At 35.8% G+C, this 21,439-nt stretch overlaps 1 pseudogene; it reads left to right on the top strand.

Moving 5' to 3' along the window:
* The first annotated feature begins 13,319 nt into the window (after window positions 1-13,319).
* Window positions 13,320-19,029, top strand: LOC131825600 (type II iodothyronine deiodinase-like; annotated as a pseudogene).
* Window positions 19,030-21,439: the final 2,410 nt, after the last annotated feature.

Here is a 21,439-nt window from a genome sequence, read left to right on the forward strand (position 1 = left end):
TGACGTTAAAAGAGGTTATGGAACTAGTGCTGGCAAAAGGTATCTGATCGAAAGTCACACATCGTTTCCAAACAGAAGATCCTTAAGACCTGGAAACTATCTTTTAAAATGGTAGTATTACAAAATATAAGTAGTTTGGATTGCTAAGGGGACTAAGGGTTTAAGTGCTCAAATCCCATGATTGTCTTCTCTTGGAGCAAGTAAATTTCATGGTGACTTAAAATGTGTGATGCAATCCTCATATCACTTTAAATATATTGCTTCACTTAGTTCTCATATTGACACTGGAATGTAAGAACTAACAGTATGAAAGATTTCTTTCTTTCCCAGAGTCACATCATTACATATTTCCAAAGTTATTATTTTAGCTTAGATTCTCTGGCTCCGAGGTCTTTACTCGTAACTCTGCAAATTGATGAGAAGTGGAAATCCATAGGAGCTGGTTAAGTCCATACAGTGTCACTACTAATTTTATTCAAAAAGTTTCTTGAACTTTCAGGACTTGCATCTCTTTTTACCTACCTGTCTGTCTTTTCTCACTAACTCCTCACTGGGAAGGTACTAACATCAACTTTTCTTTCAATACTTAGTTTCATCTGGAACACAGATTTATTTCAGGCATAATAAATCATTCAAGCATAAAAAATCACATAATAAATCATTTATTTGATTCAATAAATTAAATAATATATATAGGGAATCTGTATTAAAGTATAATTGATACTTCAATTACCTCATAACACATCAAGTCTGTCTACTGTCCATCTTGACAGAAAATCATATTTAAAGAGTTAAAAAAAAGACAAAGTCAAAATTTAATGAGAATTAATATATCATATGATTTCTTTTCTTCTTTATAGAAAGCCCCCCATGACAGTTTTATTTTTCTACAATTTACATGGAAATCCTAGGGAGAAAATCTAAGAGTCATCTCAAACATCAACTATTACTGCTCGGTGACTTGCTCCTAATTAGCTTTCCTTTCCATTTCCACACTGGTTATTCCAAACAAGTTCCATTCTCTCAAGACCCAACCAAATCCTCTACTAGCATCCAACATCAATTGAACTGCCTTCATTCTAGGTTACTGACAACATGTTAGGTGCTGGGAACGCAAAGATGAAAATATGTTTTCTGATTTCAAAGAGTTCATCTCTATGGGGGGACATATGTTCAAGTCAACATTACCCCTTGAGGAGGGGAGGAGGCTGAAGGAATTTTATAAATTTTGTAATTTTTTATGAAGGAAGATAAATATGAGTTATATAATATGCAAATTATAAAGGTTTATGGAACGATTATACTGAGCCACATGTTTGGGAAAGGGTGATGGGTTGGTGAGTTAGAGAAAGTAACACTTTTCAGCCAAAATTCTTTTCAAATAAGGAGCACTGAAGGAGATTCAGCAAATACAATTTTTTAGAGAAATTTCTGCTTAATATGTAACTATTCTTTCATATAGGTCTCATCTTAGTTAATATCCAACTGGGCTGACAGTGTTTTGTTCTATTAGTTGTTGATTAATTCCACTGACTCATAGCAGCTGGACTTGGGGTGCATGTGTTTCATTGTCTGGAAATTGGATGAGCACCTCCTGCATATTAAGGGGATTCCTGAATGGAAAGAGGGGGAGTGTAAAATGAAAACTTAGGATTTATAGTATTATTTGCTAAATGCAGAACTTCACATCAACTGTTCTAACACCAATACTCTGAAGGAACAATGGTCTTAGTAACCTTGCTAAGTCAGGTACTCACTGAATGTAAGTGAATTTTTTCTAGACCAAAGAACAATGAGACTTGTTTAACCAATCGTGTACAGACCTATAGATTCTTTTGTCCTACTCTTTGAGCTCATTTTCAGTCGTTGGTCAACCATTAGTTACCATTACCTCCATGAACAATTTTTCTCTTTCTAGCACTTAACAATTTTGACTTTGACTTTTTCCCCTCAGAAAACTATAGAGTGCGATTCTTTTCTATCATGTGTAGCATTGCCAGGCAATAAGGTTATCTTTCGAAAAATTTTCTATTTATGTGTGTTCACTTGTTAAGAGTACTAAACAGATTAAATGACTATTTTGAGACCCAGGTCAAAGGGAAGTCATGTTTTAAAAGTACCTATCCATGTTCCAGGTTCTGTGCTCTGAGTTTTAAAGAATTTCTTCATTCAATTTTTACAACTATTTTATGAATCGTCTATTATTTTACCAATTCTTACTAATAAGGAAACTGAGGATCAGGGAAAAATAAGGACTTTGTCCATTATCACTTAGTGAAAGGTTTGTTAAACACACTTGATGCTTCCTAGCTCTTGACTCTCCTGCCAAGAACCAGGGTCTAAAACTAGATATGTTTAACTATAAAACTGCTCTTTCTTTTATTTTGGTGGTTTCCTCCCCTCCTCCAGCCTCAACAGAATTAAGGAACATATTCCTTAACTAATCGCTTTGGTAATGATGATTTGTAGTGGGGGTTATATTCAAATGAGGCAGTCAAGTACCCCTTGAGCAAAGCATCAAACCTTAATGGTGCAGGCAATGTATGTGGGGGAAGACGGGGGACCATAAAGATTTAAAAAGAAAAACAAAAAACCTCTTAAATTGTTCTGACCTGGCCCTTCTCCCATAGTAGTAAGAATCACTATTATATTGTCCTGCCTCTATGAAAACATTTAAAGTAATGTTTATTTAATAGTTCTAACTTAGATTTAATAGGAGGAAGATGGTGAAGTATTCCAGTTGATAAAAGTGAAAATCTAGGTAAGTGATTGGGAAATATGAGGTTATATAAATATATCAGTCACACGTTTTTAACTGAGAATGTATTATTACAGGGGAAAAAAAAAAAAAAGCTATTCTTCTTCCTTAAACTTGCCAAAAGAGTTTGGACTCCAAGAAAATAGAAACTCTCAAGCTTAGATAACCACAGAGAAAACCTCTTTTTTCCTAATCACCTAAAGTGCCATGAATATATCTTATTTTGTTTCTAAGTGTTTCTCTAGAAGTCCCCTCGTGAAAAAGAAATGATATAGTTTTGGAAGAAACAAACAAAAAAATATTACTCAAATATAAAAGTCTATATACCATGCAAACCACCCTTTCCTCTCTATCCCCCTTTTTTACTTGTTTTAAGTATATTGTAAACAAAATTTAAAAGAAACCAACTCTTTTTCCTAAAACTGAAAGCTGCCAACCCATGAGGAGAATTCTTGCATGGTCACCCACCACACAGTGTTTGGGAAAAGAAAAACCTGTCTGGACTCCTGCCAGAGAGGAGCTGCTGGGAACCAGAGTGAGAGCAGAGTAAGAGCCCCTGGGTGTTGGTGGATTAGTTCCTGGGAACAATGCACTGCGAAGTATGGAGGTCAGGTCCTCTCCTGGAATGGATTTCCTACCCGCACCTCCACCCCGCCAAGCCGCCCCTGCCCGTGTACCCTGGAGCTTTGATTTTGCACTGAGCCAAAGGTCTGGCTAGCATAACCTTACTCCTGAAGGGTTCATTTGGCTCCTCCTCAAAGACAAACATCCCAAAGTAAAAGTGTCTGTTGGGAGCCTTGAGATGTTTTCTTTCACCTTAGTTTCCAGGCTGTGATTGTGTGTACTTCTGCTTCTTTGGATATGCTCTGCATATCCCACCCTCTCTTCCCCTTCACACCCGTCCTCAAAATTCTGTTACTTTACATTCAAACCACCTGGCCTTCCTTGGAGCTGGGGTTGTGACGTGGTCCATTTCTTGGTGGTCTGTAGCAGGTAGGCTGTGTCTAGGAGGTAAACTGTGAGGAATGAAGATTGTTTGGAGATGTAAAGCAATTTTATTGCGGAGGCCAAAGTTTCCATGTAAGCAAGATCAGTTTTTTTGGAATTTGGTTAAAATCACTTCAATTTTTTTTTTTCTTTTAACAACTTTATAACGAAATATGTTACAGCATCATGATCCATTGTGGCTGAAATCTGCATAAGGAAGTCCAATTTATCTAAATGATATCAGGCAGGATCCTTTGTGTCATAGGAGAAACAAACTAGCCAAACAAGGTGAAAACTGACTGTGTGTGTTGGGGGAGGGGAGGACTATAAACCAAGAGAAATTTCTTAATGAATCTGTCTAACAAATACATCTGTCCTCAGCACTTTTGTTGACATTTATTTTAGAGTATTGTGTGAATTAGTTCAACCAACAGCATAGTGGTATTTTGTTGTGTTAAAAGTCCTTTCTGTGAATTTTGAATGTATTTGTTTAGCATTTTATTGGGCTTTTCTAACCTGTGTTAACATAATTGAACATGTATGTCCTAAGAAAATACAACCTTCTTGTGCCATTAAAGCATTACTTTTACTGATGGGGAATACTGGAAGTTTCAACTCTTCATTAAGTAGTTAATTAAAGATGTGTATAAATGTTGCAAAAAAGTAAAAATAGATTGCTGTCTCTTTAATACAGTTTTCAGTGCAATTAAACCGAGACATGCCTTTAGAAAAAAAAAAGTAGTATTTAACAGGTTTCGGACTTTTGTGGATCATTTTGAACATAGCTTTATCAACTTTTAAACATTAATAAACTGTTTTTAAAAAATAGAAATAAAAGAAACCCAAATAAAATATTCACAATATACTACAATTTTAAAAATTTCTGGTTAGTCATGAGTTTAATTCTATCAAGAATACTTTGTTTAGTGAAAACAGATATATGAAAATTTAATTCTTCATCTTTAAGGTCTATTTTTTGGTTTGTGATTGCTACAACATTACTAACTTAGAAACATAAGGAGAAGAAGATTTTTAACCCAAATGGATGCAGATAAATTCAGAAGCAATACGAAGAAAGAAGGCTAAGATCAGCAGCCTCTTACAAAGCAGCTCCAGGAAAGCAAGCTGCTCAGAAACATCATGTCGTGGCCAGGCCAGTGCAAACTAGCAGTGGGAGAATGTTAGAAAGCAGGGAGCTCGAGGTTTAGCTAAGGAAAACCAAAGAACCAAATAAAACTTCCATTCTGTCCTATTCCCTGCAATAAATGTGCTTGGCATGCTAATACAAAACCCCACAACAAAACAGGGCATTGTGATATTACGTTGCACATTTTATGGATGAAGAAACTGTACCTTACATAATTGCTACCTATATGATATAATGAAGATGCCCGATGCAAGATTCTTTTCATGTTAGAATACAGGCATACAGATACTTAAACCTCACAGTTATTGTTTAGTTATAAATTAGGTAATGAAGTTAGGGAACTTAGCAAGGTTATGACACATAGTTATTAATAAGTGGTAACACCAGGGCCCCTGGGTGGCTCAGTCATTAAGCATCAGCCTTTGGCTCATGTCATGATCCCAGGGTCTTGGGATTGAGCTCCACATCAGGCTCCCTCCTCGGTGGTAGGCTTGCTTATCCCTCTCCCACTTCCCCTGAATGTGTTCCCTCTCTCTGTCTGTCTCTCTGTCAAATAAATGAAATCTTTTAAATAAATAAATAAATGGTAAAACCACAGTTAATGTTATTACTGTTGCTCATTTTATTATTATTATTATTATTTCAGTGAGAAAAGGACACAGTCAAGATTCAAGCCCAGATGCATCTGTACCCATACCATGTATTTCCTTTCTCCATGCTATGGCTCAGTCTTATGGACTGAGGTAAATGAAAATTCAGCATTTTCATATAAGTCATTTATGGATTTCACAGGGCTCAGCAGTCATTATAAGAATAGGGAAGACCATGTTTATACAGCACAGAAAGGGAGGAGGGATAAAAATGCACACTGACCAATGGGTGTCCAAGTCTTATTTTCTTTGTTTCTTAACTTTTTTTAAATAATTTTGTAGATGGATAAAAGAGATAATGCAAAAATTAGTTCTAAGCAGAATTTAAAGTTTGAAAGAAGTGCAGTTTGCATATAAACATGAACTATGTGGCTAAACTTTGCCCACTATCCAGCAAGGTCTTATTCTTCCTTCCTTTTTTTTTTTTTTTTTCATTTATTTATTTTCAGCATAACAGTATCATTGTTTTTTTCACCACACCCAGTGCTCCATGTAATCCGTGCCCTCTATAATACCCACCACCTGGTACCCGGACCTCCAACACCCCCGCCACTTCAAATCCCTCAGATTGTTTTTCAGAGTCCATAGTCTCTCATGATTCACCTCCCCTTCCAAATTCCCCCAACACCCTTCTCTCTAACTCCCCATGTCCTCCATGCTTTTTGTTATGCTCCACAAATAAGTGAAACCATATGATAACTGACTCTCTCTGCTTGACTTATTTCACTCAGCATAATCTCTTCCAGTCCCGTCCATGTTGCTACAAAAGTTGGGTATTTGTCCTTTCTGATGGAGGCATAATACTCCATAGTGTATATGGACTACATCTTCCTTATCCATTCGTCCATTGAAGGGCATCTTGGTTCTTTCCACAGTTTGGCGACCGTGGCCATTGCTGCTATAAACATTGGGGTACAGATGGCCCTTCTTTTCACTACAAAGATACTTTTCTGTATCTTTGGGGTAAATACCCAGGAGTGCAATGGCAGGGTCATAGGGAAGTTCTATTTTTAATTTCTTGAGGAATCTCCACACTGTTCTCCAAAGAGACTGCACCAACTTGCATTCCCACCAACAGTGTAAGAGGGTTCCCCTTTCTCCACATCCTCTCCAACACATGTTGTTTCCTGTCTTGATAATTTTGGCCATTCTAACTGGTGTAAGGTGATATTTCAATATAGTTTTAATTTGAATCTCCCTGAAGGCTAGTGATGATGAACATTTTTTCATGTGTCTGATAGCCATTTGTATGTCTTTATTGGAGAAGTGTCTGTCCATATCTTCTGCCCATTTTTTGATATGATTGTCTGTTTTGTAGATCCTGGGTATCAACCTTTTGTCTGTCCTGTCATTTGCAAATATCTTCTCCCATTCTGTGGGTTGCCTCTTTGTTTTCTTGACTGTTTCCTTTGCTGTGCAGAAGCTTTTGATTTTGATGAAGTCCCAAAAGTTCATCTTCGCTTTTGTTTCCTTTGCCTTTGGAAACATATCTTGAAAGAAGTTGCTGTGGCTGATATCGAAGAGATTACTGCCTATGTTCTCCTCTAGGATTCTGATGGATTCCTGTCTCACATTGAGGTCTTGTATCCATTTTGAGTTTATCTTTGTGTACGGTGTAAGAGAATGGTTGAGTTTCATTCTTCTACATATAGCTGTCCAGTTTTCCCAGCACCATTTATTGAAGAGACTGTCTTTTTTCCACTGTATATTTTTTCCTGTTTTGTCGAAGATTATTTGACCATAAAGTTGACAAAATCCAGCATCCGTTCCTGATTAAAATGCTTCAAAGTATAGGGATAGAGGGAACATTCCTGAACTTCATCAAATCTATCTATGAAAAACCCACAGCAAATATCATCCTCAATGGGAAAAAGCTTGCGTCCTTCCCGTTGAGATCAGGAACACGACAAGGATGCCCACTCTCACCACTTTTGTTCAACATAGTATTAGAAGTCCTAGCAAAAGCAATCAGACAACAAAGGGAAATAAAAGGTATCCAAATTGGTAATGAAGAAGTCAAACTCTCTCTCTTTTCAGATGACATGATTCTTTATATGGAAAACCCAAAAGACTCCACCCCCAAACTACTAGAACTCATACAGCAATTCAGCAACGTGACAGGATACAAAGTCAATGTACAGAAATCAGTGGCTTTCTTATACACTAACAATGAAAACACAGGAAGGGAAATTAGAGAATCAATTCCATTTACTATAGCACCAAGCACCATAAGATACCTGGGAATAAACCTAACCAAAGAGGTAAAGGATGTGTACTCAAGGAACTACAGAACACTCATGAAAGAAATTGAAGAAGACACAAAAAGATGGAAGACCATTCCATGTTCTTGGATTGAAAGAATAAACATTTTTAAAATGTCTATACTGCCTAGAGCAATCTATACTTTTAATGCTATTCCGATCAAAATTCCACTGGTATTCTTCAAAGAGCTGGAGCAAATAATCCTAAAATTTGTATGGAATCAGAAGAGATCCCAAATCGCTAAGGAAATGTTGAAAAACAAAAATAAAACTGGGGGCATCACGTTACCTGATTTCAAGCTTTACTACAAAGTTGTGATCACCAAGACAGCATGGTACTGGCATAAAAACAGACACATAGACCAGTGGAACAGAGTAGAGAGCCCAGATAGACCCTCAACTCTATGGTCAAATAATCTTCCTTCCATTTAGAAGGCAAGCCAGACCTTCAAAATGTGGCTGAAGGGAAATGCCTCCTTACTTGTCTACGGAAAATACTGAGAAGAGATTTCAAAGTGGGGAGTGCAAGTATCTGAGGGAAAGAACAGTGCATTCTATGGCAAAGTACCACATATTTTTTTTTTTTCCACAGCTTGGCTGAGGTATAATTGATATAGCAAAACTGATGAAAAAACCCTGCATATATTTACCCAATTTTATGAATTTGGACCTACTCATACAGCTATGAAATAGTCACACAATCAAGGTAATAAACATAATCATCACCTCCAAGTTTCCTTGTGTCCCTTTGGTTTTTGTGTGTTTGTTAGGAATACTTAACATGAGATGGACTCTCTTAACAATTTTTTTAAATGCACTACAGCATATTGTTAATTTCAGGCAGTATGTTACACAATGAGTCTCTAAGACTTAATCATCTCGTATAACCATAACTTTATAACCATTGGACAACTCCTTATTTCCCCTTCCCCATCCCCTAGCAACCACCATTCTATTTTCTGTTTCTATAAGTTTGACTATCTTATACTTATTCATGTAAGTGGAATCATGGAGTATATGTCCTTCTGTGACTGATTAATTTCACTTAGCATCATGTCTTCCAGGGTCATGATATTGTGGCAGATCATTGAATTTTCTTTTCTTTTAAGGCTGAATAATATTTCATTATATGTATAGACCACATTTTTAAAAAGATTTTATTTATTTATTTGAGAGAGAAAGAGAGTACAAACAGGGTGAAGCAGGCTCCCTGCTGAACAGAGAACTTAATGTGGGACTCCATCCCAGAACCCTGGGGTCATGACCTGAGCCCAAGGCAGACACTTAACTGACTGAGCCATCCAGGTGCCCTAGACCACATTGTTTTAATCTATTTGTCTGTACATGGACATTTAGATTGTTTCCATATCTTGGCTATTGTGAATAATGCTGTAATGAACATGGGAGTACACATATCTCTAAAAGATCCCAATTTCAATTCTTTTGACACATACATGGGAATGGGATGCTGGATCATATCATAGTCCTATTTTTAAGTTTTGTGTAGCTTCTAGGTTGTCTTCCACAATGACCATACCATTTTTGCATTCCCACAAATAGTGAACATGAGTTCAATTCCTCCACATCCTTATTTATTTATTTATTTATTTATTTATTTTATAATGACCATCCTAACAGGTGAGAGGTATTCTCATTGTGTCTTTTTAACTGAAGTGTAGTTGGCATAATATATTAGTTTCGGTTGTATGACATAGTGACTCGACATTTATGTACATTACAAAGTGATCACTATGACAAGTCAATCTACCATCCATCATCATCACACAAAGTTATTAAAATACTATTGCCTATATTCCCTATGGCATACATTATATCCCTATGATTTACTTATTTTATAACCGGGAGTTTGTATCTTTTAATCCCCTTTACCAATTTTGCCTGTCTTCTCCCCTCTGGTAACCACCAGATTGTTCTCTGTATCTATGAGCCTGTTTTATTTTTAGATTCCACATACAAATAAAATCATACAGTATTTGCCTTTTTCTGTTTAACTTATTTCACTCTTAATACCCTCTAGGTCCATCCATGTTGTTTCAAATGACAAGATTTCACTATTTTTTTATGAACGAGCGTATATATTGTATATATATGTATATTTATGAGTGTGTGTGTATTTCACATCTTCTTTACCCATTCACCTACTTATAGACACTGAGGTTGCTTCCATATGTAATAAACAAATTCAGTGAAGTTGCAGTAACAAAATCAACATAAACAATCAGTTGTGTTTCTGTATAGTAACAATGAATTAACTGGGAAAAAAATTAAGAAAGCAATCCCATTTACAATAACCTCAAAAAGAATAAAAACCTTAGCAGTAAACTTAGCCAAGGAGGTAAAAGACATGTGCACTGAAAACTCCAATACATTCATAAAAGAAATTTTAAAAGACAGAAATAAATGGAAAGATAGACCATGTCCATGGATTAAAAGATTTCGCATTGTTAAAATGTCCATACTACCCAAATTAATCTATAAATTCAATATTATTCCCATCGAAATCCCAACAGCATCTCTTACAAAAATAGGAAAAATAAGCTAAACATTCACATGGAACTATAAAATCTCCAGAATAACAAAAGTGGTCTTGAGAAAAAAGAACTAACTGAAGATATCACACTTCCTGATTTCAAAATACACTGCAAAGCTGTAGTAACTAAAATGGCATATAGACTAATGGAACAGAATGGGGAACACAGAAGTAAACACATGCATGTATGGCCATCTAATCTTTGACACGGGCACCAAGACTACACAATGAGAAAGTGTAGTCTGTCCAATATATGGTGTTAGGAAAACTAGATACCCATAAGCAAAATAATGAAACTGGACTCTTATCTTACAACGTACACAAAAATCAACTTAAAATGGATTATAAACTTAAACATAGGAACTAAAACTATAATGCTTCTAGAAGAAAACTTAAAAAAAAAAGCTTCATGACACTGGTCTTGGCAATGACTTTTGGAGGGGTGGGCGATATATGACACCAAAAGCACAGGAAACAAAAGAAAAAACAGACAAATGGTACCACATCAAACTAAAAGCTTCTGCACAGCAAAGGAAACAGTCTGATAAGGGATTAATATCTAAAATATATAAGGAATTCCTATAGCTCAATAACAACAAAACCCCCAAATAATCAGATTTAAAAAGTAGAACACACACTTTTTTAAAAAACTTTTTTAAATTTTTAAATAAACATATAATATATTAGTAGCCCCAGGGGTACAGGGCTGTGAATCGCCAGGTTTACACACTTCACAGCACTCACCATGCACATATCTTCCCCAATGTCCATAACTCCACCTCCCTCTCCTGACCCCCCCCTTTTACCAGCAACCCTCAGTTTGTTTTGTGATATTAAGAGTCTCCCTCCCGATCCCATCTTGTTTTATCTATTCTTTTCCTACCCCCTAAACCCTCCACATTGCATCTCCACTTCCTCATATCAGGGAGATCATATGATAGTTGTCTTTCTCCTATTGACTTATTTCACTAAGCATAATAACCTCTAGTTCCATCCATGTCATCGCAAATGGCAGGATTTCATTTCTTTTGATGGCTGCATAGTATTCCATTGTGTTTTTATACTACATCTTCTTTATCCATTCATCTGTTAATGGACATCTATGTTCTTAGTAGCACACACTTTTAATTGAATCTCCTAAACAGGATCTCAATAGCAAAAGGAAAAATATATCAGAACACCATAAATGAAGACCCTAGGAAAATACCAGCAAGCAAAACCAATTTGTGAACCTGGATATTTTTGTGATATTCAGCTCTCACCCAAGGAGAGTATTGTCAATGTCTAACTTGCCACTCTTCCAACTTTCAATAAAGTTTTAAAATTTTCATGAAGATGGTTTTGAACTTTAAATACTAGCTAAAATGGAGAAGTCTATTTTCTGTGACTCCATTAGTTGGTATCACTTAAATGTGATTCCAAGAGCATGTCAACCCTCTTCCCAAGGGTTTGGGGTTGGGAGGAATCTGGTTTAGTAGTGAATTATTTGGTTAATATCTATCTTGTTTTTTCTGATCCTCAACAGTTAAATTTATCAACTGGCTTTTATTGAATGTTGGGAACAAAAAAGCCAGCAACAAAATTCATAGAAAATGCTACAGAAAGACCTAAAACTAACCCTACTGTAAAACATGCAGCTCATCACTACAGACACTCCGGATTAAGATGATTAATAACATTTTATTCTTGAACTCCTCACCACAGAACCACAAATTGTGCAAGGGAAAGTTGCAGACTAGGAGGGAGACAATTTGCTTGTTGAATTCCTGGTCTGTTCAGGATGAGAGCACTAAGTAGACTAGACTCTGTCCTACATGTCCAACACTGACAGATACATTTCTATTAAAGCTATTAAAATATGTATCACATCTCATTGTAATTATCCCCCTGTCTCTCTGTCTATGCATGTCTAGTCTCTGTGTCTACATTTTCTCAGATTTAGCACTACAAGTCTTGCATCCTGAGGAACTCCTCAACCTCCAGAAAACAACAACGGTTGGCACCCTATCAATGACTTATTGTAAGAGCTGTTTTCATTATTTGCCTAATCTCTAACCTAGAATTTCAGCATTAATTTTATGAATAAATAAATTTTTTTAAGGGTGAGGACATTTTCATGCCCTTTTCACTGAGAAAGATTTTAATTCTCTTTGTCTGTGTTTATGGCCTGGTTACTTTCTAGCACCTCTTCAAAAAAGCGTTAACTGCGTAGAAGAGATTTCTAATCATGTAAGATAATATTTTAAGTATATCCTTCAAGGGCCTCTCCCTTGCCAGAGGTAAATAATTTGCCAGAAGTCCCCCCATGTACCAGCAAAATACACTATTTGTAACTAGTTGAATAATAAAAATGAAATATACTTAAAGAAACTTTCTAATGAATTACAATAAATAAAAGAGACAGATAGTTCATTTGTTAGGCCTTCTCTGTTAGTTAAAAGTTTAAATCTTAAATTTTGCTGCAGTGTTTGATAAAATGCTATTTTTAAAAACACTAAGTGAATGCAAGTATTTTGCCAAACAGGGCCTGAAAGATATTAATCACAAAATCTGGAAATTAAGTGGTCTAATGACATTATTTCCATATGATTTAGTTATTATCATAAAGGAGATTATTCCAGTTAAGAATAAATGCTTTGGCTCTTCAGTTAGATAAAGTCTGATTCAATGGTTAAAATAGTCTCTTCTTTTGATCATTTGGGTCTTCAGTTAGATAAAGTCTGATTCAATGGTTAAAATAGTCTCTTCTTTTGATCATTTGGGACCTGTGAACCTAAAGCATTACATGAGCATGGCACTTGGGATTTTTGCACCAGTCTAATACTCGGCTTCCCTTCTTTCTAACATCCTCCGAGGTGGTGGATCTTCACTCTTTTGTCCTTCCCAATTCTCTCTCTTGTAAATCAGTTTAACTGAGGTATATTTCTCATCAAATAAAATTCACATATTTTAAGGGTATAGTATGATGTGTTTGGCTAAACCAAACAGTCCTATGACCAACACCATAGTTGCTCTCATCCCCCTCTTTGCTGTAGGTGTTGGTAAGCACTGAACCCCTCTTTGTCACTACAGTGTTACCTTTCCAAGAATTTTACATAAGTTACAACCTACAACTGGTATGTGTTCTTTTGTGTCTGACTTCCTTCATTTAGTAAAATGCTCTTGAGGTTCATCCATGATCATCCATGCATCAGCATGTTTTTTTTTTTATTGCTGAATATTGTTCTTTTGTTAAACCTACACAATTTGCTTCTCCATCTGTCAGATGATGGGAATTTGGGTCTTTTTGTAACTCTTATGAATTTGTAACTCTTATGAATAAAACTTCTGTGAGCATCTGCTTACATACAAAGTTTTGTTTTGTTTTGTTTTGTTTTGAGAGAGAGAGAATGAGAATGGAGTTGGGGGTGGTGCAGAGGGAGAAAGAGAGAGAGAGAGAATCTTCAGCAGGCTCCACACCCAGTATGAGCCCAAAGGAGGGCTCAATCTCACAACTCTGAGGTCATGACCTGAGCCAAAATCAAGAGTCAGCAGATATTTAACTGATTGAGCCACCCAAGTGTCCTGGCCTACAAAGTATTTTTGAGGACATACTTTTTTTTTTTATTTTTTTTATCTCTCTTGAGTAATTTCTAGGGTGATATTCCTGGGTCATATGTTAAACTTTATAAGAAATCTCTAAACTGTTTCCCAGTGTTACTGTACAATTTGCATTCCCAGTAATAACATATGAAGAGTTTGAGTTACTTGCTCCATATCCTTGCTGACACTTGGTATTGTCAGTATTTTTAATTTTAGCCAATCTAGTGGGTATGCAGAATATCTCATTATGTTTTTAATGTACATTTCCTTAATAACAAATGACATTTTTCAGTACTTTTTTGTCATTCACATATCCATTTAATAAAAAGTCCCTTCAAATATTGTGCTCATTACCTTGTTATCATTTTATTGAGTTGAAGAGTTTTTTACATAGTCTGAATACAGTTCTTTCTTAGTAATGGGTTTATCAAGTATTTTTTCTCTGTAGTTTACCTTTATTTTTTTTAACACTGGCTCTTAAAGATAAAAATCTTAATGAAATCAATTTTTTTTTCATTCAGTTCATACTTTTGTGTCCTATTTAAGAAATTGTTCCTGTGGGAGGTGGGGAGGAGAGGTGAGTTGGGGGAAATCAGAGGGGGAGACAAACCCTGAGAGACTGTGGACTCTGAGAAACAAACTGAGGGTTTTGGAGGGGAGGCGGGTGGGGGGTTGGGTGAGCCTGGTGGTGGGTATTAAGGAGGGCATGTATTGCATGTATTGCATAAACAATGAATTTTGGAACACTGAAAAAAAAATTTTTAAAAATAAAAGAGAAAGAAAAAAAAATTTTAAAGAAAAAGAAAGAAAGAAATTGTTCCTGTTCCATGACCATGAAGATTTTCTCTTGTTTTCTTTTAGAAGTTTTAGTTCTTAAATTTAAGTCAATGACTCATTTCAACTTCATTTTTATATATGCTGTGAGGGTAGTTTAGAAAAAGAAATTTAAGCATATAGTTATCCAATAGCTCTAGCATCATTTATAAAAAGGCAATACATTTCCTCACTGAATCATCTTGGCAGTCTAGTTAAAAAAAAATCAGTTGATCTTATAAGTTTGGCACCGATTTCTGGATTCTCTTTTTAGTTCTATTAATCTTGTAAAACTAACATTTTGTCCTGAAACCTCTAGATGCTTTGTTCTCCTCATAGTTTCTCATATCAGGGAGATCACTAGCATCCACCTGGGTTTTCCTTCCTTATACCAAAGCCATATATCTCTCACAAGGGAATAAGATGAAGCACATATAGGGCTCACCTCTTCTGTATACACCTATTCAGAGATCACTGTCCTTCATTTCCTGACCTTTAGTTTCCTGAAAACTGTTGTTTCATATATTGGGTCAACTTGTCGTTATTTCAGGCACTGGTGTAAATCCAGTCTCTGTTCCTGCCATCTCAATAACCTAGGATATGGCATATAGTATATAGATAGATGGTGGATAGATAGATAGAAAGATAGATAGATAGATAGATAGATAGGTGTATATATATATATATATATATATATATATATATACATATAATTGAAAGGAATGTGTACTCTCATCTTACCGAGTGGAGTCTTTCCTGTATGAAAGTTCAGTCAAAATGTTTGAAAATGTTCAAGTCTCCTATATTATTACTTATTTTCTGCTTAATTTTTCAGTTATTTGCTTTGAAAAAGTGTTGAAATTTCCAACTATAATTATTTTATTGAGATATAACCGACAAACAGCATTTTAGCTTCAGGTATACAAAATAATGACTCCATTTTTATATATACTATGAGATAATCACCACAATAAGTCTTCTTACATCATCATCATATATAACCACATACTTTTTAAAGTAAGCTCTATGACCAGCGTGGAGCCCAGGGTGGGGTTCAAACCTATAACCCTGAGATTAAGTCCTGAGCTGAGATAAAAAGTCAGATGCTTAACCAACTGAGTCACTGAGGCACCCCACAAATTTTTTTGTCTTGTGATAAGAACTTTCATTCTCTTATCAACTTTCAAACACATGATACAGTATTGTTAACTATAATTCAACTATAATTTTGGATTTGTCTGTTTCAGTGTTTAGTTGTATTATTTTTCCTTTCCTCCACTTAGAATCTCTCAAGTGAAAAAATATTTATGATTGTCATGCCCTTTTAAAGAATTAATCCTTTTAGCATTACGCCTTTCTGCATTTCTGGTAATTTCTTATTTTAAAAATCTACATAGTCTGATACTAATAAAACCAATATAGTTTTTAAATTAGTTCCTTACTAGTGTCCCCACTAATTACTGATGTGACTGAGTTCAAATCCATCATCTTGTTAAATATTTCTATTTGTCATTTCAGATTACCTGAGCTTTTCTCAATGATCCCATTTTATCTCCATTTTTAGCTTAATAGCTATATATCTTTGTTTTATAATTTACTGTATACTGTAGGCTCTGCAATACATATTTTACCACTCACTTTCAAATAATATTACACCACTCCCCATACTGTATAAGAACAACATAATAACCTGCTTCTTTTATCCACCATCATACACTGTGCTAAACTTGCCATATGTCTTACTTCTGCATACACTATAAATTCCACTTCATTTCATACAATTATATTTTGATTAGATTATAAATAGGAAGAAATAATTTTTTTAAAATTTATCCACATATTTCCTATTTCTAGGAGTCTTCAGTGCTTCATGTACACCCAAATTTCCATCTGTTATCATATTTCTTTCATCTGAAGGACTCACTTTAACAATTTGTATAGTGCAGATTTGTTGGATATAAATTCTCTCTCCTTTTATTTGGAAAATATCTTTATTTTGCTATTTTGCCTTTATTTTAAAAATAATTGTTTTCGTCTGTGAAGAAGTCTACACTGACAGATTTTGGTTTGTTTCCATTCAGTCCTTTAGTAACATCACTACATCATCTTTTCCTTTCATATTTTCAGATAGATTAGTCTGTAGTCACTCTTACCTTTGTACCTCCATCATAAGCCTTTTTCTCTGTGTGTTTTTAAGCTTTACTTTTTATCACCAATTTTCTGGAATTGAATTTGATGTAGGTTTGTGTGATGTTCTTTATATCCAAATTTGGGTTCTGTGAGCTTTTTTGGATCTGTGGGGGTTTCGTTTTCACATTTGAGACGACTTTGAAAATTTTTTTCTTCTTACCCATCTTTCCACTTCTACTTTTGGGAATTTAGTTACACTTATGTAAACAGTTGATATTACTCCTGAAGTCACTAACACTTTCCTCATTTTTCCTATTATTTTTGTCTCTCTGCTTGATTTTGGATATTTATCACTTCCATATTTTCAAGGTTGTGGATCTTCTGTTAATCTGCTACTAAACCTACCCATTTATTTTTAATTACAGATACTATATATTTTCAATTTGAGACCTTCCATTTGGTTTTTAAATAAATGCTTTTTTATGCTTTTTCCACATCTTTTTTTCATTGTGCTCATATTTTTCTCTAACTTCTTGAACATATGAGGCATATTTATAATAGCTGTTTTAAAGTGTTTGTCTGCTAACTATATCATCTATCATGATAGCCAGTAGGTCAAAGATCTAATTTCTTTTTCTGATTTGAGTCTTATTTTTCTGCTTCTTTAGATGCCTCTTCATTTTTTTTAATAAATGACAGACATTGTAAATTGGATATTGTTAGCTGTAAAATACATAGTTTGTGCTATTTAATAGTGTTGGGATTTTTGGCATAGAATTAAATTAGATTGTCTTCTTATACTCAGCATAATCCCTTTGAGATTTTTCTAAGTGTTGCCTATATCTAGCAGGCTTTTTTAGATAAATTATAAACAAATGAAAAAAAAAGTTTTTATCATCAATTTGACATCTTCCTCAGAGTAGAATGAAAGCAGTTTTTACAAAAAATTCCATGTAAAAATATTTGAGCAATAAAGACGTAGGAGAATGTTTATTTCTTCAGCAAGTTCTAGCAAAGAAGTTATTTTTACTTTAAATAACAATTGTTTGCTAGTATGAACACAATATAATATTCCTATCTGCAAAATATAGTACCAAGAATTTCTTTTGTCAAATTTCCATTTAAGGTCTTGTTTCTGAGCATTGACCCCCTTGCCTTCTCCTCTCTTTCACAGCAGAGTTTGGAGTAATCTTTCATCCATCAGTATAGGGATTGCTGGCCATTCCAGGCAAGTGGTAACCCCAGGTGATCATCTTGCAACAGACACTGTAGGGACCTCCTGAAAATGAAAAGTTTGTGGCCAGAGTAAAGCGAGGTGGGAAGAACTGAATTAGGAATCCCAAGAGCCCCTGTTCCTTCCTTCATTCATTCTTTTCCCTGCCTTGGGATCTAGAAAGAATATACATTTTGGTGTTACAATAAACTGGTTTTGAACCACTGCTCCATGTGACTTGGGGTACGTAGTCCTGTTGCTGAGCCACTCCAAGTCTGCTGATGCGGAGTGGAGGCCCATGCTGACGCAGAGTGGAGGCCCATGCTGACCTGGGCCAGGGAATGTGCTGCATCTGGTAAAGCTTCTTCCCCAATCAATGCCTATAGGCAGGTAAAATTGGGTGAAGAATCCCCAGTTCCAGTGTGGTGTATGTTTCCAATTCTGAAGGAGGTGACAACATTAAAAATGGTGCCCATGTAAAGATGGTTGATATAGCTGAATGCCACCTTATTAACTGGCAGCCCTGAGCACCTACTGGTGGTTAACTTTGACTCAGCCACTTGACCTCCTTTTACTAGCTAGCTGCCAGCCTTCAGCAAACGAGTGGAAGAGTTCTCAGTGGCTGACTTTCTGTTGGTGTACATGGATGAGACTCATCTTTCAGAAGATTGGTCAGTGTCTGGTGATTCCTCTTTGTCTTTTGAAGTGAAGAAACACCAGAAGACCGATGTGCAGCAGACCACCAGCTTCTGGAGCATTTCTTCTTGCCACCCCAGTGCCAAGTTGTGGCTGAACACATGGACAGTAATCCCAATGCAGTTTATGACGTAGCCTTTGAATTGCTTATCTGGGAGGAAATGGCCCTTTCTACTACAACCTTCAAGAAATCCAGCATTGGCTGGAGAAGAATTTCAGCAAAAGATGGAATCTAGATTAGTGGGTTAAATGCATGATTGTAAAAGGATTTTTGTTTTTGTTTTTTAAATTATGTAAGGGAAAGGAAACTAAGAACTGAATCCACTATTTCAACTGGGTCCCATTGTCTTGCTGAAAGTCAGGAATTAACATGTCAGAAGAACATAAATTTCTAACATTTCCATGCTCCTTTTACCACTCAAATGGCATTTGGCTAAATAGTAGCCCCAGCACAGCTCTTCCTAGTGAGAAGCCCTGAGTGAAAAGGTCCCAAGATAGAGAGAGAGAAAGAAACCCTGTTTCAACATGTGTTCATTCTGCCTTGGGAAGGAAGTAATACAGCTAATGCATGCTTTGGGACTTGAAGAAAAGACTACCTGAATAACTACTATGTTGGGGAACTATTGTCCTTATTAGTATAAGGGGTATTGCCTATGGCTTATTCAGCATGGATGCAGCCCATCTGGAAAGTTCCCAAATATTTACTTATAACAAGTTTTTGAGCCCAGTCTTTGTGGTTAGGGATTTTGTGTTTAACAATGTTCAAGTAGGGGCACCTGGGTGGCTGAGTGGGTTAAAGCCTCTGCCTTCAGCTCAGGTCATGATCCCAGGGTCCTGGGATTTAGCCCCACATCCGGTTCTCTGCTCAGCGGGGAGCCTGCTTCCTCCTCTCTCTGCCTGCCTCTCTGTCTACTTGTGATCTCTGTCAAATAAAATCTTAAAAAAAAAAAAAGTAAAAACAAACAAACAAACAAAAAACAATGTTCAAGTAATTTCTGCTGTTCTAATTTCTAGCCACGTGGTGGTGGTGGTGCTCTATGCCAGTCTAAGTATCCCAGAACTGACAGGTGTATGTGCAGATAGCAAGAATAATCCCTACCTGGAGGATTAGGGTGATTATCTGAAACCTGAGGGTTCCTTTCTAGGTGGGGAGAGGGGAGATGCCCAAGAAGAAAATCCAATTGACAAGCTAGGGACAGGAGGCAGAAAGATGAGGAGGCTTCACAGAATTTCACCTTGAAGCAATAGAGAGCAGGACTAATCTGTAAGTCACAGAAACAGGGAAACAAAACATCCATGGGCCAGAAAAAGAAGCAGCTCAACCAAAATTAACATTGAGAATATACATATGAAATCAATGTATTTATCAATGTATGTATCTCCCTTCGACTGAGGGAGAAAGGGGGATGGAAAGGAAAAAAAAATCCCACACTTCATTATTTGTAATTATGAGGATACTTTGATAGAAATAATTACTTTTTGAAATAGGTTTGTGGTATGTATATTTTCAGTGGGTGAATTATACCCCATGATACTGATTAAATATAAAACCAGGAGGTCCAGCGGTGCTGGACAGTCCCTCTCCATTCCTACAATTATGATGTGGCCCCACTCATTCTTGGTCTCAGTCTCCATAATGGAGGCTGAGCTGGGAAGTACATGCCTCATAATATATTCTTTATAATATATATAAATATATTCTCCGCTGCTGTGGAAAGTAGGGACCATTCAGGTATATAGCACTGTTCTCCCAAAGTAGGTGACCTTTAATGACTAGTAGGTGCAAATAAACAAGATTTTTTCCAGTTACAACATACAGGAAGAGAAAGTTAGTTTGAAACAATTCTCATTAATAATTTGTGAGGTTTTGATACAAGGCAACCCTCGGTGCATGGAATTTGGTGAAATGGAATTCCCGTTTATATTTAAATTTGGACTTGGGTCTTCCTTTGTTCCAATTAGCTGAGATGTAACAATCTTCATCATTATAATGCTATATATATGTGTATGTACCATATTTCTCTTTAAAATAAAGATACTATAGTTCTACCTATAATATCTAAATATAACCCCAAAGAAGAGACTGATTAATTTTGAATAATAAATTTTTGTTGTAAATTTGAGGATGCTGTCTAATCACAGTATATGGCTGTATTGATATGTACAGTCAAAGGTTCTTATGACCCTTCCATTAATAATTCAATCATAAAATGAAAGTCATAGAAAAAAATTTCCATTTAATAAATACTTTCCAGTGCTTTGTTTCACTATAACCTTACACTATGCAACAATTATTTTTTGTACATTAAACTGAAAGATGTTGAGATTATATTCTTATAATTATTAAATCACTTTTTTTAGATTTTATTTATTTGACAGAGAGAGACAACAAGAGAGGAAACACAAGCCAAGCCGGGTGGAGGGGGCTGGTGGGAGAGAGAGAAGCAGGTATCCTGCTGAGCATGGAGCCCACTGTAGGGCTCCATCCCTGGACCCTGGGATCATGACCTGAGCCGAAGGCAGATGCTTAATGACTAAGCCACCCAGGTGCCCCAATTATTAAATCACTTCTATATTCATCATGATATTTAGAAATCACTTGAAAAAGAAACAAAATCTATTTATCATGAAAGAATTCCTCATTAATCCAC

This window comes from Mustela lutreola, chromosome 2, assembly GCF_030435805.1.
Source record: "Mustela lutreola isolate mMusLut2 chromosome 2, mMusLut2.pri, whole genome shotgun sequence".
NCBI lineage: Eukaryota > Metazoa > Chordata > Mammalia > Carnivora > Mustelidae > Mustela > Mustela lutreola.